This window comes from Eulemur rufifrons, chromosome 18, assembly GCF_041146395.1.
Source record: "Eulemur rufifrons isolate Redbay chromosome 18, OSU_ERuf_1, whole genome shotgun sequence".
In the NCBI taxonomy this organism is placed as follows: domain Eukaryota; kingdom Metazoa; phylum Chordata; class Mammalia; order Primates; family Lemuridae; genus Eulemur; species Eulemur rufifrons.
In genome coordinates this window covers 23016145-23027095 of record NC_091000.1, presented here as the reverse complement: position 1 = coordinate 23027095, position 10951 = coordinate 23016145, and the positions used below count along the sequence as shown (strand labels likewise).

General features: G+C 31.7%; 1 non-coding gene across 1 annotated transcript; it reads right to left on the bottom strand.

Moving 5' to 3' along the window:
• Positions 1 to 901: 901 nt before the first annotated feature.
• On the bottom strand, positions 902 to 1036 carry LOC138399242 (small nucleolar RNA SNORA70). The gene has a single exon (XR_011236132.1). It is a non-coding gene; the product is annotated as a small nucleolar RNA SNORA70 (small nucleolar RNA).
• Positions 1037 to 10951: the final 9915 nt, after the last annotated feature.

Sequence of the window (10951 nt, the reverse complement as noted above, 5' to 3'; positions counted from 1 at the left end):
CAAAATAATTAGGTTTTGTTGGAAGTTTATTGGAATACTTTATCCTTTCTATATGTATTTAAAAATGTATAATAAAAAAGACATGTAAAATGACTATACATAAAGTTGGTATAGATTATATTTTCCACATTTTCTTTCTTTTAATGTATTTTGCAGCTATAGCTATTCCCAATTACTATTTCACAAACTAAGATGATTCTCAGTAGGGAAGCCTTACCTCCTGTCGTTTTCATCAAAGAAAAATAACTCTACATTTGCCTGTCTGAATATTGCCATTATATTACTAATTTACACATTGGGAAAAGGGTCAAGAGTACTTCAAATTTTTTGTTGACTTGATATTAACCTGAAAGGAAAATGATAATAACTGATGAAATATATCCACAGTGGTTCAACTTCAAGATAGTTTAAAGTTATGTGTTTTAAAATTAAAAAAAAAAAATTCTCTCCATAATAGCAAAATTATTTATTCGTTTATTTATTTATTTGGTGGGCAGGAAATAAGATTTATTGATGGATATGAATAAGGAGAGGGTAGCACAGCAGAAGCTCTTTCTAGTGCAGGGCTCACTGCGTGTCCAGGGGTCCATTGTAGACAATTGTTTCCAAAGCCTTCTGGGATGAGCCTCTTCTCAGCCACTAGGTCTTCAAATTCATCCACGTTAAACTTGGTAAAGCTCCTCTCCTTTGAGATGTGAATCTTTCGGCATCCAGGGAACTTGAACCTGGCCCTGCATAGAGCTTAATCACAGGCTACTTGTTTTGCAGCTTGGTGAGGACTGACATGATAAATTGGCCAATTCTGGCCACCTTGCTCTTGGGCTTTCCAAAGGTATCCCAGGTATCTGTCCAGAGCATTGAGGACAGCACGGAGTCAGAGACGTGAACATCCATTTTGAAAGGTTGTCTTTAAGATCTCTTAGGACAATCCATACAAACAACAGGCTGCACACACTACCAAGGAGACTGCTGTTTGCAGCCATTGCACACCAGTTGCTCAAGATGAAAGCAGCACAATCGGCTTAACTGGCTGCAAGAATTACTTCATATATTTAGTTTTGGGGGATTAATATATTTTATTCAAAGAAGCTAAGTGTAATTTATATTAGACCACATATAGTCATTTATAAATATGAAAACAGTGCATATTAAAATGATCTGGGTAAGATGATATGTAATACAATAAAGTTTACTAATAAAATTAAACAAAATAATATGGTTTTGTAGTGCTTTTGTATGTTAACTAAAACATAAATTAATGAAACCATTTGAAAGGCATTATCAATAAAACTATCATACACATTGTGATTTGTAAATATTTTTAGTAATATTTATTAAAATAATTTTCTGTGATCCTTTCTTCGGTTTTCTTTGTCTCAATAATATTAATAGTGCACCGGGTATCTCTAGTTGCTAAATAGAAGTATATTTTAGGCCATTACTGAAATATCTACCTACTTTTCTTACTCTAAGTTATGCTATGGTATATGATATTCTTTTAATTTTATAGTTTATTAAAAACACTAACTAGAAAGTGGATGTAGTTCTTTTCTATTGTTTAATGCATTGGAACTTATTAAGCAGCTCACAAGTCTGAAAAATAAAGGTTGAGAATTATGGAGATGAAATCCAGCAATCAAATGTCATAGAGATAATTAATATTCTTTTGTGCATTATAAATCAGAAGTTTTTCAAAGATAAAATTTAAAGTCATTGGAAAGTAGTAAAATTAGCCTTTTCCAGCAAAAATATTACCTTTATTTTTCTGGAATTCTTTCATTATAAAAATCAGAATGTAGTTATATGATATTGGTTGAAGAATGAAAACTGATATTTCATTTTTACATGAATTAACCACCAAACAAGTCGTTTATGTTGGCCCATTAATATAGTAGAATATGCTACATTCTTTTGGGCATCTTTGAGAATATGGGGCTAACACTTTGAGGATGACAGAGAGATAATTAGGAGCTCAGCACAGAGCAAAGTGTTATGAATAAGGAAAATAAGTAAATACAACAGAGATCAAAATTAGATAGATGCAGAATTGGAATGATACTGAAAACAAGAGATGAAACTACAGAAAATACTATGGCAGATCATCCATTTCTTTGAATGGTGAAAGTAATTACTAGTGTGTGTTGACAACTGAAATGAAAAATCAGATCCAGATGGAAAAATGCACACCCAGTAAAGTTGCTTAACCCTATTATTTTACTCAATTGTAGGAAATATATGAGAAAGAAAATGTTCATTACAAATCATTTTTCCTAAAATGGAAAGGAAGCACCACTATCTTGTCCTTACTGTCTTACTCAAATGTTTTCCTCATAGAATTTAAAATTTTTATTTATTTTTCAATATAAATATTTCCCATAGTCTAGCGAGATTCATAGATGCAATATTTTTGCAAGTATATTTCCCCCTATTGGACAGCACATGACAATATTCTCCAGATATGTGAAAGAAGAGTTTTGTATATATCCACATAAATCTATCATTTCAACTAGAAAAAGTATTCTATAAAATTTTTGCAATGTGAATATTTGTCACTTGTTAAAAATAAATAGAAAAAGATTAACAAATATATGAGTTGAAAATCAAAATAACAACTGATGGAAGTATAGTATACTCTGAAAAATTTTACAAATGAAGAGAAGTTGATAGAAAAGCTATGTTACTATTTACAAAAATGTTTCTGCATCTGCAGAACAAGCAATTATTTTGTCCCCCAAATTCCAGGTAACTTACAAAACATTTGTTTTCCTATTGTCCCTTGAATTACAGGGGGCTGGCAGGTTGTTAGTAGCCTAATTGGTTCTTCACATGAAGAGTTTTCCTTTATTATTTCCTTAATTATTTTTTCTATAATTCTGTACACACCTTCGTGTTTGAACTTACAGTCCTTTACTGCTTTCAAAATGAGCCTGTATTCTCTATAACTTCCAATCTCAATTTCCTTCTCCTTCCACATTTTCCCTTGACATTCTCATTCTGTCTTGTTCACCCTAATGCTTGACGTCATTCTCTGTTTCTTCTGCATTTTGTTTTCTTCTGCTGAAAACACTCTTCCCCGGGTTTCACCTATTTTGCTCTTCTCAAGTTCTGTTGGAGCTAAATGTTTCCTTATGTTTTTTTGTAAAGTTGTCTGTCCATCTCTAATTTTTCTATCTTTTTCATGTAACATACTTCTTTCCTTTACTGAAAAATGCCTTTTTAAAACGGTGTCTGTTTATTTTCTTAAAATTGGCTTCTTAAATTGAACTACAAGGCCAAAGAAGCTAAGAATGATATTTGGATATTAATAATTGCCACTTAATATAGAAAATATTCTAGCACTTGGATAGGATAAGAATTTTTTTTTTTTTTTCTTTTTGAGGCAGTCTCACTCTGTCAGCCCAGGTAGAGTGTGGTGGCTTCATTATAGCTCATTGCAACCTCAAACTCCTAGGCTCAAGGGATCCTCCTGCCTCAGCCCCTTAAGTAGCTGGGACTATAGACACACACCACGATGCCCCCCAAATTTTTCTACTTTGAGTAGAGATGGGGGGACTCACTCTTGCTCAGGCTGGTCTCAAACTCCTGAGCTCAAGCAATCCTCGTGTCTCAGCCTCCCAGAGTTCTAGGATTACAGGTGTGAGCCACCGTACCCAGCCAGAAATATTTTTTAGAACTCTAAAATAACAGTACTAAGCCTCGAGTTTTTAAAATAGACAACTTAATATGAAAGTATTAAATATATATAATAAATTAAATCAAGGAAATCTGTATCTGATATTAAGGAGCAAAACTGCCTTGGTGGTAGTGAATTATCGAAACTTTTAGCCAACTATGTCTAAAGAGAAATCTAAGTCCATTTTCCACTGCTATCTTCTAATCTTTTTAACATCTAATGATATTATTTTCTTCAATTGGGAGAAATGGCTATCTTCCTTTTATTGGTGGTTTAGTGCCAATTTAAGAATATTCTTAGCTTTTCGATCTGCATTGTTCAGGCTTATACAAAACTTCTAACAGCTAGTCCAACCTCTCAAGCTTCTGTCACTCCTGAACAATATCAGTATTTAAAAATACCTTTCAGCAGGCACCCGCCACAATTGCCTACTAATCTTGATATACCTTTTAAAAGGTTATTTTACATTGAGTTTCAGATTTTAATGTCCCTCAGCTAAGTGAGGTATCTCTTTAAATGCTGCATGATTCTTTGATGCTGTGTTACCTTTTTGCAGTGAATTAAGTATTATAACATCTTGCACATTTTAGTTAAAAAAATGAAGAGGGAAGCTTCAAAGTGGAAGGAAGTTCCAAGAAATGCAGGTTTATTATTATTATTTATGAAATAATTTAATTGTGTGATATACTTTAGGTGTTGCTATCCTCAGCTATATTTACTCATGCATTCTTAACACTTGTCTATTAAGTATGTTTAAATTAAGAGCATTTCTATTCCTTACAAAGAGTTGTTCTAAAAATTAAGCAACAATTAAATGAAAGACTTTTGATAAGATTGAATCTTGATTTTTAAAATTTTTTTTTCACTTTTACACCTATGAGTCTTAAGAATTTGGTATTTCCAATCTAACATGTGTCTTCCTATTCTTAGAAAGTAATTATGAATTACAAGCTTCAGAATGTGCATTCAGTGAAGACTGTAATATTATTTTGCTCAATCTACATATAATTTGAACCTAAATATGTATACTTCTACAAATGTCATTAAAGCAAGTGTTCATTTCCATGTATACTACCAATTACGGATATTCAGATATCTTGTTATATCAATGACTAAATGTAGCATTTTGAGTTATTGGAGATATAAAAAACACATCTTGAAAACATTGCAATTCTAAATCTTTAAGGTAAGAAAGTTGCTTAGCAAATGTCTTACTGTAGCTTTCATGATGCAAAGAACTGACGACTTCACACCACACACACACACATATATTCTGGTTCAGATATAGAAATAGATATAGATATAGATTCAAATTCTGGTCCAATAAAATTCTACCTTATGACCATGATTTTGAATAGAAAGTATATTTTTAACCTTCATCCTTTCCTCCACTGCATTTTATAATTGAACTAGCTTACTTACTTCTTGGTAAAAACATTCCAGCATTGTGATACAATGATAGCGTTAAAATTTGAACTTTTTTCACCATCTATTGTAGAAAACCTGTCTTCTTTTTAGATCCAGAACAACCTTTTCAAATCTACTAAGGACAGGTGTTTATGCTTTATAGGTTGAAAAGTTCATCTCTATTAGCTAATTTGCATTTTAATTTTTTTCTAAGATAAAAGGCTGTTTATATTTTTAAGTACAATGTATGATTTGACTGTCTTCCATTATATATTCTAAATAATTAAGAGAAATAATGATATTTGTCTTAAGATAATTAAGACAAATAAAATGGTAACCATTCCTTTTTATTAACTTCAACATATTTCACTGAGGTATTTCCTACTTTAGGCTTCCTTGATGGTTGCAATGTATGTTAAACATCAATTTTTATGTGGGATGTTTAAAGTATTTGAAAATGATTCTTATTGTTTGTCAGGCATTGCTACTATTGGCATGACTTAGTAAATGCCATGGAGTCTGTCTCCTAGTAATGTGAAGCATATGATTTCTCTGATCCAAAACATGTCATATGCCTTAAAAGTCAAGTTATAAGAAAACAGTCAAACCATGCAAAGATGTGATATTTGGAATACCAGTTATATAAAAATGAAGGATGACTTAGCTCTTAAAACAACTGTTAAAGCTAATGTGTAAATGTATTATACTTCAGAAACTTTTATAATCACTAAAGGATTTGAATAAAGAAAATGGGTTTCAGACCAATTAAAATTTGGGATGATTGACTATAAATTTTCAATGATATGCAATAGAGAAAAATAATGGTCATTTGATTATAATAACTTCCCAAAGACCAAAGACCAAGTGAATAGATTTACAATAGAAAAAGCAACAACAACAAAAACAAAAAACAAGAAAAAAAAAAAAAAAACAACACTATATGGAACACATTTTTTCCTAAACAGGACTCCAGCAGTAAACAGAATGAGAGCTGTGAGTCCTATTAAGGAAAAAGAAAATCTAATCTTATTATAGACCAAATGTTTATAAATTCATATAATTTTATAAAATATATACTTTTGAGTATAAAACATACATATTTTGTATTATCACATTTTAAATTGTCAAAATTTCCTCAAAAGTCCTTCCACACCTGATGATTATTCTCAATCTCAATAATAAGGTTTTATGAGTACCCGTGTATCATCTAAAATATATGATTTTTTTTTTTTTGGAATTCAAGTAGGTGGAAAATTGTGTTTTCAACATGGTGATTCAGAGCAGCAGTCTGAAAAAAATGCTTATGTAGAAAGTACTAAATCAAAGAGAGAGACTTAAAAATCTATAGCTAAATTTGTTGTAAATTTTAAAATATATAAAAAAGTATACTTAAGTAAATAAACCAAATAAAGTTTCCCTTTCTCCTTAATATTGCAGAGTGTATTATTTCAGCTAGTTTACAATGAAGGCTTCTGATTTTTATACTCATTTTAACCTGATTTCTGTGTAACAATATTAAAGAGAAGAAAACAACAAATTCAAAACGTGAATGCTCCAGGCTCCATATCTCTCCAAGAAGAGCTTTGGAACTGAAATTCTAAATAAGTGAGCTACATTTTCAATGTTTTATCTCAAATGGATTTGGAATCCTCTATAATATTTCTGAAGCTGCAGATTAGAACACAGGTGACCAATAAAATTGGATGGTTCTCATTCCAATTATAGAATTAGGCGAAACTACCAGATAAGCAACACGTATTCACTCAGAAACAGTTGAACATTTATATACTTTGATTTGTGTAATATTAGCCTGTTGCTCAGTGATAGTATTTTAGCAAATTTTCTTTAAAAAAAAATACTATTTAAAGTATCAAAATCGTGGTTAGATGACATTACTGACTCATTTTGCAATTGGTTAAAACCAAGTGATGCATAAAGCAATGCAATAGAAGTTGCAAAGCATTTAAAAATGGAAATAGATGCCTTTATTTTTATTGTATATCAAATGAGAACTGTTGATTTTCTTTTCTTAAAAAGTCACATATAAAACACGTCCACCATATAAAAGAATCACTAGTAATGTTGGCATCAATGACTTATAAGTATATAAAATTAAGATTAAATGTAGGTGAACTCATGCAACCAAATTCTTAGGGCTAAGTATAATTCCATTATGCATCATTTTATGTCACTAAACATAGTCCAGTTATAAATGCTGAAAAGTACCATTAAAACATTAAGATGACAATATACTGGACAGATTTCTTAAAGATGAGAAGTACAGAATTATACCAAATTTCCATCATACCTTACGATTGGCCCTTTAATGAAAAAAATGTTTTCTAATTAATATTTCATTTATCTTGGGGACAAATACATAATGCAGTCATCAATTTGCTCAGCATCTGAAATACCATTCATTTATGTACATATTTTCTCTATTCAAATTTACTATTCATATCACTTATCAATTTGCATATATTAAATCATCATGCATAATTTACCATGTTTTGAATATTTTATTAATAATGGTTCTTTTCTAAGATTTTTATATGTGCTTAAATTTTAAATACTCAAACATTTTTTAAAACTTAACACTTGAGTTTTAACATATTTTTATGTATGAAATATTTAATTACAAATATTAACTGTATGTTATTGCTATGAATATTGGGATGGATAGTGGGCAGTTTTGTATTATAAGCTATTTTGTTAATAAATAGAATTTTTAAAGTAATAAATGAAATGTCCTTTTCAAACCACTTTGTTATTTTATGTAAAGTTAGCATAGACCTAAATTCACCTGCCAATACATCAGTTATTCTTCTCCATTAATTCTTGACTACTTGAGCTCTTGATCTCAGACAAGATGATTTTTAGTTTCAGAAGTTGCCATATTAACAATGTGATCCTTTTAGCCAGAATTAAGTTTAGTGGGATGACTATGTTTAAACTATGAAACCATGCAGTGTGATGTCACACCTCAGCATCACTATAAAATAGCTTTTTAATCCTGATCACGTCACCATTGAAGTCACCACTGAAGCTTTCTAAGTAAGGGACATTTATGGATCACCTCTTCCCTGATGCATTCCTAGGAGAAACAATGTTTTAACTGGTTGATGTCTTTACTTCACTGCAACTATTTTCTCCTTCATTTTTGAACATAATTTTTCATTTTAGTAGACACGTTTCTTTGTTTTGCTTATCAATTTTGGCTCAAGGAATATAACATTCTGTGGTTCCTTTCTTCCCTACTCTACATCTAACCCATAACCACTTAACCTTTAAGATGTAACACATTACTTTCACTACCAGCCACGTCTGGATAGCCATCAAAGCCTTTGGATTATTGGTGTAGCTTCATAAATAATCACCCTGTTTCTCACTCTGTTTTAAAAAGGCTGCTTTTCACCCAGTAGTCAGAGTGATCTTAAAATATAAATCAAATAACATCACAACTTTTGCTCATAGCTTTCTAATTGCTCCTCTTCTCAAAGTAAAACCCAAAACCTTGTCGCTGTTTGTGAAGGCCAATATTATGGGATTACCCCATCATTCTGACCCCAACTTCTCTTATCACAGCCCTGACTACTTTCATCATTCTATCCTCAATAGCCTACTGAAAATGCTAAGTTTCACCCACCTTAGAAACTGCTTGGTTTTTCTGTCTACAGAAAAGCCATGTGCTGTAGACATTTGCTTGTTTCCTCACTTACTTCTGGACCTGCTCAACAGACCTCTTTTCAAAGAGAACTCCCTGACCACCTACTTGCCAGTCTGCATTCAAATTTCTCTCTAGAACTTTTCAGCATCTTACGGCATTTCTTTTTTTTCTATTTTTTAACTACCTTTATCTCCTAAGAATAAATAATGTAAGTTCTTTTAAACCAGGAACTTTTAACTTTTTTTTTTTTCATTGTCTCACCCCAACACAAAGACACATTTCTGGCATAGAGCAAATGATTAATAAATATTTGTTGAATAATCTCACATGAATTCATACTTAGTTTGTTAACCGCAGACTCATCTTGTTCTGAAATCTATGAATATAAAAAAAATTCTACTTCTATTTTGTACTTCTTCTCTCAGAGCAAATATTTATTGAGACTTTAATTTGTGCATTGCAAAGTGCTAAACTCCTAAATTGATTAGGTCTATTTATTCCATGAAGTAGATATTCATTGTATAAATGAGGGTATAGCCAGTAAAACAGAAACTAGTCTAGGGCTTACAACCAACCTGATTTTAATACATAGAACAAGTTGCATTGTAGTGAAAAGAACTAAGAAACAAAACAAGGCATAGTTTTGTTTGAAACCCAGTAATTAGCACCAGCAGAGAACCCATCCGTTTCTCAGGATACGAAGGTCAATGGGAGAAACTGGAGTTCCAGAGCCCCAGTAATGAGCCATTTCATGGTAGAAAGACTGTCTGTTGAGAGCCAGGACAAGGTATAAATGCAATCTCTAACATAAGTGCCATTAGAAGCAGAGGAAAAAAACATGGAAGTGGCCCATCCCCTTGCCTCTTCCTGCTGTCCAATCTTGGGCTTTTGCCTTCCCTTGCCTGAACTTACCCAGAGACCAGATAACCAGAAAATGCAGATTACTGTAACAACAACAACAACAACAAAAAATGGAACTGATGAGTAAATGGTTCAGAGAGCAAATGTACTGTGATCATTCTATTAATAGTATTATGTTATTTTACATATTAGAAAATTCAAGTCCAGAGAGTTGAAATAATTTGCGAAGATCCTACAGCTCCTTAAGGACTGAACTGGAATTGGAAATTAAGGCAATCAGATTCCAGATCCTTCAGTCATCACCACCAAGACATTTTAGGAAAACAAAAATAATGCTTTGATTTTCTCTTAGTGTCATATTTTGCTATTTCCAAAAATAGTTATATGGTTGTGGTGTGTGCGTGTGTGTGTGTGTGCATGGGAATGGGTGTGTTTAAAATGACTCTACATTAAATCAAACATGTAGCTTAAATTTTCCAGGAGAGAAATAAGAAGGGGGTGATTTTTCCAGTAAGGGATAATAGGTTAATAATAGGTTTCCCACAAAGGCATATTTTCAAGCAGTTAAGTGATGCTGACTGCCTAGTAAGACACAGGATAGCTGCCCATACATAGCATATGTCCTGGCAAACAGTAGGCACTCAACAACTAACTGTCTGTTGATGGTTATTATGACCTGAGGGTATTACAATTTCAAAATGAGATTGAAGAAGGTTTGTGATAGTTGTGAGTGCCCTTATAATTCATGTACAGACATTGAATTCTCAGTATGGATAACTCAGGTATTTCCCTTCCAACTATCCTTTGTAACATTTACTTAATACACACTTTGTTCAGCTCCTGCTGAACTTTTCTGTTATATTTTTGAAAGGTTTATTTGCCCTACAGGTTAACTGTGGAAATCGTGTTTTATTCAACATTATAAAAAGCACTTTCCTCATTCTATTACTTCTACACAAATATTTATTACAAATATATGGATTATTTAAGGAGCTACTTGTCTGAAGATTTACAAAAATGATTTGAGATAAATTTAAAATTATATGGTCTGCTTTCTGTACACATAATCCACACTACTAAGTAATTTATAAAAATCCATAAAATAGGAAATTAACTTAAAGGTCACTAGGCTCTCAGAAGAATAAATGACCTTTGATGCTAGAAATCACTGACTATTTTTCAGGTTTTGCATAATATATTATGTATCATTTCTCTCAAGGTATTTCCTATAAAAATTAAAACAAAACTCACACATAAAATGAAATGTTATAAAATATGTAGAATTTTGGAAACTTTCATAATCGGATGAATACCTAAAGCATGGCCCTGGAAAAAGAAGTAAA